Source organism: Podarcis muralis, chromosome 2 (assembly GCF_964188315.1).
Source record: "Podarcis muralis chromosome 2, rPodMur119.hap1.1, whole genome shotgun sequence".
Lineage (NCBI taxonomy): Eukaryota > Metazoa > Chordata > Lepidosauria > Squamata > Lacertidae > Podarcis > Podarcis muralis.
The window spans coordinates 36,974,090-36,987,302 of record NC_135656.1 but is presented as its reverse complement, the minus strand read 5'-3'; the positions used below and the strand labels follow the sequence as shown (position 1 = coordinate 36,987,302).

General features: G+C 40.4%; 1 protein-coding gene across 10 annotated transcripts in view; it reads left to right on the top strand.

Annotated features, from left to right (window-relative positions):
• Positions 1 to 13,213, top strand: part of TNRC6C (trinucleotide repeat containing adaptor 6C) — a 116,211-nt gene that overhangs the window by 42,198 nt on the left and 60,800 nt on the right. The window lies entirely within an intron of this gene.

Below are 13,213 nucleotides of genomic sequence, written 5' to 3'. Positions count from 1 at the left end.
CACGTTGCAAGCTTCTTGACAGTAGAACTGATTGCCTTGGAAGGTGGTGGACTTGTCTAACAGAGGTTTCTAATCAGAGGCTGGATGGCTACCTCTTGGGGCTGGCCTGTCCATGAGGCAAGCTACAGTGACCACCTTGAGTAGCAGGATCCACAGGGAGTGCAGATTCAGCCTCTGAGAAATGCATCGCCCACTGCTGCCGCCGTGTTGCTAGCAGCAACTGCAGCACACTACTTGGAGGCCAGATCTGTCTTCTCCTGAGCAACCTCACCCCCAACGATGCCTGCACAGCGGCCTCTCAGTGAATAGGAGGCACTGCTGGTCTCCTCCCATTCCTATGGGGGAAATGGCAGGGTCTCTTGGGACCTGAACCCACCTTTGATTCCCAGTTCAGCCATAGGGTAAGGTTGATTTGATCCCTCCTGCTTGTTCCTGATATCTTCATTATTTCCTTCTTCCTTGGCCAGAGGGGTGGGCACCATTTTATGGTCCATCTCAGGTGCCAAAATGCCTTAGGCTGACCCTGCTACCTATTGGGGATGCTCCAGTAGCAGATTTCCTGATTGGCATGGAGTTGGGGTAAATCAGAGGTGAGGAATCTGTGGCCCTCCAGAATTTAGTGGACTACAACTTCCATCGTGGTTGATCATTGGCCATGTTGTCTGGCCAATTGAAGTTGGGAGTTCAAAAACTTCTGGAGGGCTGAAAGTTTCCCATCCCTGGGCTAGATGATCTTTGAGGTCCTTTCCAATCACATGATTCTCACAGCAGATGGTAAACATGGAGCAATCCTGGAACCTGACTGCTTCACAGAAAGCTCCCCTCTTTCTCCATACCTAGTCTGTTAGATTTAGAGCAGTTTCATAGAATCATAGAATTGTAGAGGGACCACAAGGGTCATCTAGTCCAACCCTCTGCAATGCAGGAATCTATTGTCCAATGTGGGGCTTGAACCCACAACCATGAGATTATGAGTTTGTATGGGTATTATGGAAATTCACTGTTCTTTTGAATTAAAAACATTTAAAAAGACGATCCTGTAATTTTAGGAGCAGATAGTGTGTATGTATTGGAAATAAGAAAAGAATTGCCAGAAAGAAAATGTGAAGTGAAATATAGCAAAGTACCTATTTTGACTGATCTTTGATTTTATTGCTATCTTCATGTTTGGCTTCACCATAGAATGTGTCCCTTTGAGTTCGAGCCTGAAAAATGTACCAGACACCTTGATGCTGAGAAGCCTAATCTTCTTGTGTTGCTTCTGAAGTGGTGCTGAAAACTTTGAGACTTAATATTTGTATGATATCATCATACCTGTGGAACTGGGCCAGCTTTGGTTCTAACCCGTCAAGTCTACATGGCAGGATCATGTTGGAATTATTATTTGTGCTGGCCTGGAATGAGGTGTTGTGACAGGAGTGTCAAAGATGCCACCATTGTGTTATTACCTTTTGCTTGGCTTAGATCTCTGGCCTTTTATATCTCTTTGAATAAACTCAATTCCAGTTGCATGCCCACTGACACAGATGATTGCTCTGCTGATGGCAGAGCAGAATGCTGATCTTGGCAATGAATACAACAGCACTTGGGTGTCCTCTGCCCCCGCTGTGGCACTACAGACTGCTGCTGTACAAGGAAGCTGATGCAGTTCAAGTGATATAGCAGAAGACTGGAATAATACTTGGCTTGAGCTAGGACCGATCACATTTACTATTTTTAAATTACAAATGAAACATTTTTTTAAAATATTGCCATTATGGTGATACTTTCAGTTACTACTTTTTATTCCTATTTTGCTGCCGCTATAGCAAAATTATGCTTGGTAGGTTTCAGCTGAAATGAGTATTTTGTGATGCATTTGTTTCCTGTTCAGATACACAATTTCTTACAGCTTGCTGGGGTTATTTAGACCCAGCTTATAGACAGAATGTAGGGTTGGGAGTGATGGTCTTGGTTTAATTCCTTGGATGGTTTTTTACTTGTAACCCACTCATGTAAAGAAGATGCTTGGGGAATGCAGACAACTAATTCTCTAAGTTAGTGCAGATAGCAAAACGTCTACAGATGAAATCAGAATCTTTACTGGTTGAGATACAAAAGTCGCTGTTACTGGTAGTTGAGCCTTGCTTCAACATAGATTATTATTATGTTGATTATTGAATCAACATAGATTATGCACTGTACCTGAAGACTTAAGTGGGCAGCACTGTGGAGCTGGCCTCCAGCTGTAGCTTCATTACAACTTACCATGGTGGGAACACTGGACTGACTTCGTTTCTACAGCTGTTCTGGGGTACCTTGCTGCTGCCCCACCCCTACAGCATTTGGGGGGAAAGCAGTGTTTGGAGGCTAGCGGCATATTGCTGCCTTGCTCTGGCAACCACTGTCTGGCAGCAGGGGTAGCTAAGGGGTGCGGTGCAGGCACCAAGGCCAACAATAATCAGGCTTTGCTACCATTGGGACACTGGTTCAGGAGGGTGGGAAGGATGGGAATGGCTGCCTCACTTGGCCTTAAAAAGGCAGCTTTCCAACCTTTACTGAAGAAACCAGTGCTACTAACCTGCTTTGGGGCAAAGTTGTCAGAATGGCTTCTAGTTTTGCAGTTTACCAGATGCTGCTAGGAGACATACCTGATAAGGATGACGCCTCCTACTGGACTCACCCTTGCCTGTGGGTGGGCCTTACATCTTATTCAGTATTGGGGAACCCCAGCTCTAATTTTATCACTGCATTTTTACCAGTTTCTGCACTCATTTTTCTGCAATAAAAGATTCAATATGGAAGATCAAACTGTAGTCTAGATACCATCTGAGGTGCTTAAGAGGAGGCCTCTGCCAAATTCACTATTGCAAGGAAAGGAGCTAAATAACTTTTGACTCACAAAGACATGGGTTGGTCTATATAACCAGTTTTCCTGGCCCTCTCAGTGCTTTGTTTAGAGTCTGTCTATTCCTGTACATCAGCATTCTGAAGGGCTGTGTTAAGGATAGGTACCCATTTTCCATAAGGACAGTTATTGATGAGGCAATAGGAAACATAGTATCAGGACAGCTAAGCTAGTTAACAAAGAAAGAAATAGATAAGTTCTGTTTCCAGATAGCAACCCTGGTTCCATATGTTCTACCAAGATTCAATATAGATGGTATGATAGCAGCATCTCCAGGGATCCCAAAGAGATGCAGAAATAATGGATTTTTAAAAGCCCAGTTTTAAGAGAGGCTGTTAATGTAGAAAAGTATACGTAAAAGCAGAATGTTTGAAGCTCTCAAAATTAAAGTGCAACACATTAAATGCTATTCTTAGTGTACTTGTATTTATATGCTTGAGGAAGGATAAGCAAGTCAGATTCAAGTGAAAATGTGTAATTTGTACTGAGTGATAGGAAATGCTCCCTCTGAAAAATGTGATTTGTGACTCATTCATTGTAGAACCTATAAGTTACCATGGCTTCCTCATAAAACGTTGGTATCCCACTGATGGTTTTAAATTCTTTCTGGATGACATATTTTCAAGCAGCTTCTCTAGCACAAAAATTAGGAATTAATTTGTCTGAATCAAAAGCTGCTGAATAGATGGCAAATAAATTTCACTGTTTTATAATAGCCATTTAGGATGGGTAGTTATCTACCAACTTCATTTGATGATCATATGTCTTGGTGTGCGCTTTCAGAATAAATTATGCTTCACACCTTGAGGCCCATTAAAAAGGTATTCAGATGAGAACAGGCTAAACTGATGTGTTGTCCCTCTGATTTAAGACCCACAGATAGAAAAGACTGTGAATCTGTGAGTGGAACTGAACTGGAAAGACATTCTGCATACAAATCCTTATGTAGGAAAGAGAGCATGCCTCTTAGGAGTTATGCTAAAATCTTCACCAGTAGTACTTTGTTAGGATATTTGTCTCTCTGGCCTCTGTAGGTGCAAGTTAAAACATGAATGTTCATCAGGGGGCACCCTCTACTCACCCCAGGTGGACATGCGAATGGCAAATTGCATAACTGAACTAATTCATTGAAAATGTTTACCCATGCAAGAGCTTGTCACAGTTGCGCACAAGGGCTAAAAACAGACGTGTAAATGTGGCATTTGGAATTCTTCCTCATGAATAAGTAAATACATGAATTTAAGTATCTTTTTGTAAATTTACCAGAGTACTTTTTAGTAAAATCTTGTTTGAAAGCATTTAAAAGTCCATTTGCCAGTATAAATTTTCCTGGATTTTATGTCTTATGTCATGTGTAAGGTTACTTTTGTAATGTAAAACTTGTAAAGGCCACAATCTAAATGGAAAGTCAGGGATGTTTGGTCTCCCCCCACCTCTGCCCCCACCCCCGCATCCTAATAGAATATGGAACATAAGCAACAGCAAACAAACCTAGATGCTTATATCAAAATGATCTTAGTATCCTGTCTATATCTAAGTGAGTGTTTAAACAAAAGAGTTTGGTTGATATCATCTTCTAAATCTCTGTGCACTCTTATGTGGCAATAAGTTCCTTTTGAAACCAGTGGAATTGTCGTCATCCTATATGCTTAGGACTGGAGTGTTAATCTTGAATCTATAAATCAGAACAGCCTTATTGTCTTTCAGTGGTGCTATTTTAGAGAAAGAGATGTGAAGATTGTAACTAAAATCTTTAAAGCAGCAGGGTTGGGGGGAAATTACAAACCTTGTTAATTTTTTTTTAAAAAAGCACCACTTAGTGTAAAACTTCGTTTTACACATGATTTGGAATTTTCTGTGTGTAGACCGACATAGCAGAGAACTACCTACATATGAAACATTACTTATGTAACATTTGTGATACCTTCACTTTTACCAGCAGATGTCACTGTTGTCAAACTTGAGAGTTTAGTAGACAAAGGAAGTAATTTTCTGAATAAAAATTCACCATCTGAAAGTGGAATGGGGAGCAAAATAAGCATTTCCATTATAAAACTGTTTTCTTGCCCTTAAAAACAGAACTTACTAAAAAGCAGAACATTTTACCCTTTCTGCTTTAGTTCCTGTGTTTCAGCGGAACTGGGTAAGTTCTTTTCTTTGTATCTGGCTTCAATGGGGGTACCTCTTTGTGGGTGTGATTACCTTATTGGTTTTATTTAAAGGGTGTTTCCTGTTTCCTGTTCCTGTTTTGAGGTTGCTTTAACAACTTCTTTCTCTATACACCATACACAGTTTTGGACACGAAGGAAGTGGCTTCATTAAGAACGGGGGGGGGGGGGAGGAGATGGGGGGGAATTGCCCATTTGATTGGCTGGATGAATAGCTCTGATTTATGGGATCCATCTGTTTCCTGTAATGAATTCATAAACCCATCAAACAATGACCCAAACCAATTACGGGTGGGGGGGAAATACGTTGGCATGCTATGTTTTATGCAGTACGGCACTTGCATTGTATAATCAAAAATTCTTCTCACATACAGCACTTTGTAATGGAGCTGCTGTGTTTAATGGAAGCTGTAAATAAATCCTGTCACAGCAGTGGCCAAGAATGCATTGCTGGGTTTAACTGTTCCTATTCCAGAATACTCTCTTGTGTTGCACCTCTCTTTCCTCCTGCCGATGAAGAAATGCAAGGGGTTTTTGTGTGTGCTTGGAGGGGGTTGGGTTCCTTTATTTTAGGAGTGGAAGAGAGCATAGTACAGAATTTGATCTGATGATACTGGAAGTCTAAAACAGTGAGAAATCAACACTATGGGGATTAAGCAGTTTTTGTCACTTCTGTATGCATTCCTTCCTTCTGTTGTAGAAATGTGCTTAAAAGCTTTTGTAGTAATTGAAATCTGGGTGACTGATCCCATTCATTGCATTAATAAAATCCATATACAATTTCTTAATGCTTTTGTGTAGAGTTGGGATTCCTCTGAGATTGTAATCATTAAAAAGCATATGTAAGTAATTATTGGATTTGTTTCTCTAAAATTGGATTAGGAAGTTAGATACCATTAAGTATGGTGTGATTATTAGCAGCAAGCAATTTGTTTAGAATGTGGAAAGCTTTTGTGCTGTATTACAAATAGATATCTATCATAAAAACACAAGGTAGTATTGGTTTTGTCTCTTAAAATCCACGTTTGAGCTCTCTTTGTATCAGAGTTAGCTCCTACTCTGTTTATTTTGAAAATGAAATAGTCTGCAGTTCTTGAATGTTGTTTAGAAACCAAAATAGTGCATGAAATCCTGTCATTTAGAAATGAACAATGCAGTGCTCAGAAGTGGGCTGATCTTCTCAATGGCATCATGATGACACTAGACTAGATTTCTTTTCTGTATCTCAAGGAGCTGTTTAAATGACAACAGCAACGGCAATATATTACCTTCAGGTGAAAGGGTAGACAGGCAGCCTCTTGTGTAACTGGCAAGATCTTTTTGTAGATTGGCAGATTGGCCCTTGGGGCTGATTAACTGTGTGGTGCACAGCATTCTAGTGTTCTAGTCAGCCTCCACTGACCACAGCCGCTGCCATGCCGTGTTGTATCATTCTATAAAGTTTGCTAGATATATGTGTGAGAGTGTTTGTGCATTCAGAAGAAAGCCCTCCCTTCCCAAATGTACCGCTTAGATCAAGAAAGGTGCTCTCTAACAATTGACAGTTTATGAGTCAGTCACTGGATCTGCTACACAGTAAAGAAAGCTTTAGCAAAGCTAATGCATTCACTCAAAGCAGCAGGCACTTTCCCACAATGCTGTAGGAAATCTCCACGGCTACTTAGCTGGTGGTGAGGGCTGTTATAAAACTGCATGTAAAGGATTTTATTTTAGTATGTGTTACAACTTGATGCTTTGTTGCTTTAAAATACCTTATGCAAATCATTGAAATGCTTGATACCCAAAGCAGCAGGATCATTTGGAAGCAAGCCATTTGTGATGTCTAAGGTTTTACTTTATCTTGGTGATGTAGCTGAATGCCTCTCTTCGAAATTCTATAATCAAGTGAACCTCATTTTTGGCAGAAAGACTTTATTATTATTAAGTGGTTCCCTGCCTTTTAATGAACCTGAAAGCAGGCTGTTCTTGTGTGAGGATACATTCAGAATCCTTTTATAGTTTATTGAAAAATATCAGCTCTCATAAATATTTTTGAGGACATTAATTCTAAGTTAGTAGACTGATTACCTTCTTATTTCTAACTAGTGCTGTCAACTGATTAGTTTTTTAAATCATTTTATAGCTTTTAACTGATTGATTATATTTAAATACATTTGCATATTTTAAAACTCTACTGCTCGTGCCCTTTAAGAGGCTCTTAAAGAAATGGCACAATTAAGGTTGAAATGTAGGATTTTTGTTTATTACATATCTCATTGTTTAATAGGTTAGAAACCTTTTTGGTATTTGCTTCTCCATTAAATAACGTCTTTGCAATAGCGCACCAGAAGCAAAGTAGCACAGAAAAAACACACAAGTTCAACTGCTATCAGTGTTTCAGAAGATCCAGGTTTAAAAGATGTATTGACATTGAATTCCTTTCCATGCCATCTCATTAGCTTCTGTTTCATATGGCTAGGGAAAAAGTTATAATTATTACACTGTTAAAGACAGTCTATTACCCTTTGGTTGAAAAAGAAACATGTTCCTTTCCATAGAGTTGGATACACATGTAGAGATCTGATGTGCTAGTGTTGCCTGTATAACACTGAATCCTTCAAGAGCCTTAATAATAAAGGCTCTAAATTGAAGTGTCAATGACACTATTGTTGGGCCAGTGAAACACAATTTATAGATCACTTGCAGAAATAAACAAGGAACACTTGTGTTTCCACTCTGATTCATTTTCCCACTTTGCAATTATATGAGGCCATATTAAGAAAATTAGTAAAGAGCAACTGGCATGTTTCTCATCTTTCTTTTTCATGGTCTCTCTGTGCAATCACGCATAGGGTTTCTGTACCTGTGTATAGCTTAGCTCATTTGGAATATCTCTCAACCTAGGCTAGATTTTTGGCACATGCCAAATCCTTTTTCCATGTTCATATCTTCCTGCTCAGTTCTCTTTCAGTTATCACACTGGAGGAAGAACAGCTCTGTGTTAGAGTCTTTTCTGTGACATGGGGTGGTGGTGGTGGTGGTGTGTGTGTGTGTGTGTGTGTGTGTGTGTGTGACAATTTTTATTTGACCGTTTTGGGGTTGTCCTTTGCTGCTCATTTGGGCCTAGGACTCAACAAGTGAGTTACTTTGCAAGAGTTTGTCTTGTGGGAGGAGACTCGCTCAAACTGATGGGCACAACCTCTTTCGTCTTTGTTGGTTGAATCTTACAATATAAATACCTTCAGCATTGGCAGACTTCCACCAACCAAGCAAGAAAAAACTGAACTAATTTGAGTTCTAAGTAGACAATGCAAACTTGTAATATTATCTCATTTGAACCTATGCCAGGAAAAGGTTACTATTTCAAAAAACAAAAACAAAAAATCTTTTGCCAAATGCATATAATCCAGGAGAGCAAGTCCCACCCCTCCCAAATCTGGGCAGTGTTTTGGGGAGTACACTCCCCCCCATACATTCACATAGCTAATGATGACCTTGGTAAACTAAATAGCATCTTGCAAGAATCATTGGGGTGGTCTGGTGGGAGAGGTCATTTCCAGAGAGCTGAGTTGATGGGGCCCCTTCCTCAAGCCCCCTGTGCTTTCAAACCATGTTTGTAAGTGGAATTGAAATAGCTACCTCAAAAGGTTTCTTGTTGGTGTTTATTTCCTAAGCCCTCTGCAAAAAGACAACTAAAGTACTATAGCAACTACTGGTTTAACCCCCCCCCCCCCAAGCACAGCTAGGCAGCTCATCAGAAGAGAGAATGTTTAGATTGAAATTTTGGGTACAGGTAAGTACTAACCAGTTTAGACCTCTAAAAAGCAGAATAGCTTATGGAAATTGGAAGACCTCCCTCACTTGCTGCATAATGCAGTTCACTACAGGCTGTGCAGAATCTCATGAGTAGAAGCCCTGTCCTTCCAAGCAGTAATACTCCTTTACAAGACTGGCTTGAAATTCATTTCCTGAGGGACTGCAGTCAATTTAATTCATACTGTACATTGTAAGTGTATTCCTTAAAGGTCACCTGCAGTAGCAGAGTCTACCACCAAGCTGCTAAATGTATTTAAGCAAAACAAAATACTTTGAAGGCATATCAGATATTTTGTAAAGCAGAAGGACTTTTGCTGCAAAAGCCCATCAGCACATAACATCATCAAGCAAGTGTTGAATGTGGGTTAAGCTGTATTTGAAGTGGCACATATCTACTTTAAAGAGAAGCATGTCTAAAAGGCAGGTACAGTGCCTTTTTGAACATAAGACTAAATTTTTGTTTGGATTAAGCAAATGAGCCTCAGACCTGTGTACTCCCACCTCCCCTGTTCTGCCATTATTGAAACTATGGCTGGTTTAAACCACTGCTATTTTTCTAGAAAAAGAGGTGCTGGAACTCATCATGAATGCCTTCCTTGTTCTCTTATAATGACAATGGCACCCACCTGTGAGGTGCCGGAACTGAGTTCTGTTTTAAAAAATGCCCTGGTTAAAACTATGATTAATTTAAACAAACCAGGATGAACCCTTGGTATATGATCCGGGCTTCTTCACTAACTAGAATTCCCTCAAGTTCCCAAATAATAAGGAACTTTGGTTCATTTGAAACTGGAAGCAAATACTTCTGCTCTCCTCCTTACAGCTGCCCCAAACAGGAGGATGGGGTGTAAGTGAGCATGAGTTTTAGCAATATGTCCCATCTTGTTGTGATCCCATGATGAAGCCCACAGGGCAGGGTGAGTCTGTTGTTACGGTACCAAGGAAACCTCCTAGTGAACAACTTGCTTCAGGAACTGAAGCCTTTTGAACTTCTGCCTCTAAGCCCCTTCTCATAGGTTCCATCTGCTTTTGGAAAACTGGAATCTCTGAAAGGGGCCAAGTTCTGACCTAAAGACCTTGCACTTCATGGCCTCCCTCCTTGTGTGCTGTCTGTGCTGTGGACTGGTGAGGTGGTGTGGGAAGCATTTATTTCCTCAGATCTGAGGAAAGGTATCCCCCACAGTCCTGGCTCTTGGGATCCTGTGAGAACTGGCTCAGCAGGTTTTTGCCTGCCGGCCTTGGGTGCAGTAGTCTTCTGACCATCAACACCAGGCTCAGATCCAGGAACCTTAGCCAGTGACATTGTAACATCTAATTTGGGGTCCTGGTCACTGCTAGACTCTGGCGTCATATCTCCAAGCATATAATTGTTTAGCATAATGTCCAAACTGACCCTTTGAATGAGAATTAACAGAGGAGTGGTTGTCTTGAATAGTTTTTAAGACTGCCTCTTTCATTTTCTGCTTTTTAAAAACTAATGGGAGCTATGTTGATGAGAAGCCGAATTGTTTATTCTTCAGTTTTGTCTTAATTTAAAAGGGAATATTTAGCTTCTAATATTATCCTCCAAATCCATTTGCTATTTAATTTTCCTTTCCATTGTGCAGTTTTTTGTTTTGATTTGTTTTGAGGCTGCCTCTGTACAAATAAAACATGTTATTGCTTTTATTCTTTACCATATCTAGGTTCTTTGTGGAGCCCATTGGCTTTTCTCAGTTGTTATTGTGCTTTTCTACTTAACCATAGTAGTGCTTCTAGATTTTCTCCTGCAGGACAATCAAACAGCAGCTTCTGCAAAGTCTGCCTTAGATCAGTGCTTGGAATTGGTGGATTTCCCAAGGCCATGTTTTTATTTGACTAGCACTCTGTGCTCTTTCAACCATTCTGATAACTCATGTGGGCTGCCAGTTGCATTGTGTCACGAGCACCCCCTCACTGCTAGACTCCCAATTGCTCTGCGCCAGAGAATCAGGCACAGACCAAGTGAGTTTGGCCTCATTACTTCAGGCAAGATTAGCATGTGTGACATGTTTGATAGAAATCTGGAGGGCAGGTCTGAGGCACACATCATAACTGGGATGTGCGCATGTGGCTGATATAAATAAGTGAATAGGTCTGAATAAGAAAAGCCAGACAACAAAGATTTAGCATGATGATACAGAATTCACCTCTGAATTAGTCCTCCTACAATTTTGGTTTCCTGTCTCAAAACCCTGCATAGAGATCTACAATTTCTAATATCTTCCCTGTACAAACACTAGCCTTTCACTGTGTGTGAAATGGATACATGCAATGTCTTCTGTTTCAAAGCCTAAAGAAGTGCTGTCTCCTGTGAACAAATGGCTTTCACCAAAGAGAAGATTGTAACCTGAGAAATTGTACAAGGGAAAGGTTTATTTTTCTTTGGAGTAATTGGGGAGTAAAAGCCTGAGAGCTTACAATGGTAATGTAATGGTTTAATGCATAATAGTTGTAGAACAACTGGATGTGTTCATTATGTGGTAAATGGTTGAATGAAGGAGAAAATAGTGCAGACTTGCACATGCAGTTCTTAAATCTGAGAAGTTCATTCAAATGCTTAAAGAGTATTCTATAGTGCAGTTGTCGGCATGTCTACTCTTGTGTAAGCCTCACTGAGTTCAGTGGGACTTACTCTCGGGGAGGTGCGCATAGGGGTGCAGTCCTAAAGAATGGATAGATTTTTTGAATTGTGGTTTAAGCCACCATGGCAGCCTTTCACATTCAATGCAATCTTATCATGTTGGTTACCCTTTCTGATTTTATTAAAGCCAGGAAGGATGTACACTGGAAACACTGGGAAATCTGAAATTCCCAAATGCAGACTATCCTGTCAGAATGTGAGAGATTTTGACCAAACATATATTAATATGAAAAAACTTTGGTTTGGGTGTGTGTGTGTGTGTGCGTGCACACATGCATGCATGCTCCTTCTGTGCCTGACTGACAGATGCTGACAGTGCAACCCACAAAGGACTTAAGCTAGTTAAGCCAGGTGGGCTTTTGGGACCACAAAATGGAAACTATTAGAATTTGCAGCTTGAGAGCCTAGCTGTCAACAGCACACACTAGATCTCCATCATATTATGGTTTCCTGTACAACAGTAGTGGGGAATCTGTGGCCCTCCATATTTTATAGAATCATAGAGTCATAGAACTGTAGAGTTGGAAGGGACCAGAAGGGTCATCTAGTCCAACCTCCTGCACTGCAGTAATCTTTTTTGCCCATTGTGGGGCTTCAACCCATGACCCTGAGATCAAGAGTCTCATGCTCTACCAGCTGAGCTATTCCAGCTCAACTCCAACTCCTGTTAGCCCTAGTCAGCGTGCCTAGTGGTCAGGGATGGTGGGAACTGTATTCCAGCAACATCTGGAGGGCCACAGGTTCTCCACCCCTGTGGTACAGGATGAGCATACTGGAAATTAAAAATGGGGGAGGGGGGGAGAAGTGTTGTAGAAAAGGCGAGACGGCAACAGAGCAAAGTTGCATATCAAATTTGCACTAACATTTTGGACTACTATCTCTGGGTAACGTTCTTAGCTGTAACTTTAAAAAAACCTGATTTCTAATAGATCAGATTAGGTAGGAAATAGAAAATTCTGTGAAGATGTATTAAGATGTCTGTATTTAAATGGTACAAAACATTTGTATTTGGCAATGTAATTAATGTAGTAAAACTGGCTAATTTCCTCCCCAAAGTCCTTTTAGTAAACACCCACACACATTCTGCTTTAATAGGATCACATTGCTTAAAATTTTCCAGGAGCCTGACTCTGGCAGCAAATACTGCTGCATCAGCTGGTTAATGGTACAGTTGTGGATAAAAAGTCATGTTATACTTTCCCATCAATTACTTTGTGATTTCCTCTATCTCTAGATATTGACCTTAGCAGGTTACAGGGGTGGTGGTGGTGGGGATTAATACAGTACAAGCATTTCTCTGTTTGATACTTCATTGTTCTTGGATAATGTTACTACAATGGGGATCTAGCTCTGGTTTCATTCCAATTAAAAACCCAGGAAATGTTTCTAGTTTTGAGCAGCTGCAGAGGTTTAAACAAAGTCAGTATTTCATCTGTATTCCCAGAGTATACATTCCTGGGCTGTGTTAAATGTACTGTATATGTAGTGCAGCACATTGACTTTGAGCTTTACAAATGAAGTTGAAAAGAATGTAAAACACAAGGGCTGCTGTGAATTTTGTAGAATACTTAAGCTCATTTTTATTCTGTAATTGTTCAGAGAAGCAGGGTATGAAGGAATGGCATCTCTTTTTGTACCTATGTAACAGCAGCTGATTTACAAGATAAGAGGTGAAGTTTGACATTTATGAGAAGGCACAAA